This window comes from Ips typographus, linkage group LG2 (genome assembly GCF_016097725.1).
Source record: "Ips typographus isolate SLU linkage group LG2, UJ_Ityp_2.0, whole genome shotgun sequence".
In the NCBI taxonomy this organism is placed as follows: Eukaryota; Metazoa; Arthropoda; class Insecta; order Coleoptera; family Curculionidae; genus Ips; species Ips typographus.
In genome coordinates, this window is record NC_138423.1 from 16808960 (window position 1) to 16811615 (window position 2656).

A 2656-nucleotide genomic window follows, 5' to 3' on the forward strand; every position below is an offset into this window, starting at 1 on the left:
CTGTTAAGGAATTAACAAATGTTCTTGTAGGAAAATAGTTCTATTTCACAGTCTAAACAACAATTTGATTGATAACTTTGTAAAATGCTTCTTAGTGAAGCCTATCCAAAGATTTTTAAGTTTTGTAGCCGTATACTTGAAAAGATATAGGGAATTGGAATGTGAGACAAACATTACTAGTGTGGTATGAGGATTTTTATAGTCACGAGTGAGAAATATTGCCAGTTCTGGTGAGCACACGAAAATACCAATTTGCCATACAATACGACTAATGTATAATTTTGTAGCCATCCACGCAGAAATTTGTCATTTTTTACTTTGAATTACGTAATGAAAGACTTGAACGCACTAGTGCAATAATATACTTGTTGTACTCTTAGGGTGCTTTACCATACTAGTTCGGTAAAATTATAAAATGAATTAATTAAAATAAAAATATTATCGTATTCTAGTCGTGGATAAATACGGATCTTAGAGATATAGAGTAAAATAAATCCTGTAAATAAAGATAACATCAGTTAATATAAGGCCTAACGGTGTGGTAGGAGTTAGTGAAGTTCCAAATTGGAGGATGATATCTCAGAAACTGTAAAAGCTATACATAACAAAACTGTAAAAAAATGAAACTTTGACACCCTGTATTTTCAAAATGATGCGTTTGCGGTCTACTTTTATACGAACTTTTTTGCTTAAAATTGATCAAAACTCTAAATATTTCTTTTATCACAAATGAAAATAGATACAGGATGGACCGTAACAATACGTCAAAAAACGCCAAATAATTCGTGCTTTCGTACTTTCACTAAAAAAAATTAACTAAAAAGAAAAAAGCCCTTTTTGATATGGTATTTTGATGTTGAATACTATTTATTTCCCTCCAAATAACGAAACAATAAGAACTATAAAAAAATAAGTAAAATCATACAAATGGAAAATAAAAAAAATGCTTCCAACGTAGGACTGTAAAAATGTATAACAAATTTGTAGAAAAAACTATAATTAGTACAAAAGAGAAATGTATGGTGAAAAATAACGAGTTTGAAATCGTAAATACAATTTCCAATTTTTACAGGGTGTTTGAAAAAAAAAAAGCAGAAAAGGCAAAATTGTATAAAAAGGAAAATCGTGTAAGGAAGTTTAAAGTTTCAACAAATAGTTGTAAAACAAAAAAAATATTTGTAAAATTGAATTAGATAGTTCACTAAACTAATAACAATACCGATATTGAAAACGGAATTATTGTAATTAGAATATGACACGTGAGTGTTTGGGTTTCTTAGTCCAGAGGATGGCTTAACATAAAGCCGAAACGTCGGCATTTCCTCAACTTGGGACGTTTCATTTACGGTCACACCTATTTAAATTAGTCGTATAGCTAAAACCATCTTTATAAAACCACCCTGTAAAACTTTCTCAAATAAAATATTTAGTGACAGGACAAACTTTATAGTGACATTAAGGTAAAGCGAAGGTTATAACTTTGGTTGTATGAGAGCTACAGAGTGGATTTTTTTATCAAAATGTAGCAAAAATAATACTTTAATTGACTACCCTGTAGAACTTGCTCAAAGAAATGATTAGAGACAACGCCAGAAGGAAAAACATCAAAGAGACACCAAGCTAAGGCCAACAAAAATTCTTCCTGCAATTCTCAGCTTGTATAAGAGCTGCTACATAATTTTTTACCAAAATATAGCTAAAACATTGCTTTATTTAACCATTCTAAACAAATTGTTTTAGTGAGCGACAGAAGAACATAGGTCAAATTGACACCAAGCTAAAGCCGAATATCTCCAAAACGATTATATCTAGATATAGAACATTATACACAAAATATTTCTGAATTAACAAACATAAACTAAATAGGCAAAAATATACAGGATGTCCCATTTAAAATAAGCAAGTTGACATCTATTTCTGGTTACACTGTTTTAAATACAACACAGCTAATTTATCTTAAATTTAGGATTTCAAATTTTAATAAGCATTTCATCTTAAAAAAGTTTTTGGATATTTGACTCCAATTTATTTTTCTTGTCTATAAACACCTATTCTTAAATATACAACGACAACCAGTAGCTTTTTAGCTAATTTTGAAAAACACAAATTGGAACAGTTACCTAAAATAGATCAAATTTGTTTTAAAAACAGAGTAAATAGCAGGAACAAGGAAATTTTTATTAAAAAGTATTAAGTCCATCCTTATCATAAATCCATATAATAGTATCCATAATTCAAATTGATTTCAATTTTTACCAGTAATATTGCTACATTATCTAGTTAAGAAGAGAAAAAAGTATTGGATTAAGATAATTTGTAATTTGTTTTCAATCCATCATACTTAACTCTTTCATAAAAAACTGATCCGTTGTTCTTGTTATACGTCAATAAATCTTAAATTTGTCTTAGGAAAAAAAATCTTTTTCGAATCAGCAGGTTAATACAATATTAAAAAAAAACTCCAATCAACCTCAGCATAACTGCTTAAAAAGCACTTTTCGGTTCATAGCTACTCGTAAGCGTTAAAAATTGTCCAATTATTCGGCAAAAGACAAAAAAAACCGTAAAAATTCCACGGGTTTTTGAACCTGATGAGCTTATGAGATTGCGTGCGACAGCCTTAACGGATTTGAGCCAGTCAAGGCTAGAACTCGAT

The 2656-nt window shown here is 29.5% G+C and overlaps 1 protein-coding gene across 1 annotated transcript in view; it reads left to right on the forward strand.

Annotated features, from left to right (window-relative positions):
- The window catches only part of tyn (trynity), a 106854-nt gene that overhangs the window by 1135 nt on the left and 103063 nt on the right, over positions 1–2656 (forward strand). The gene's annotated exons all lie outside the window — the stretch shown is intronic.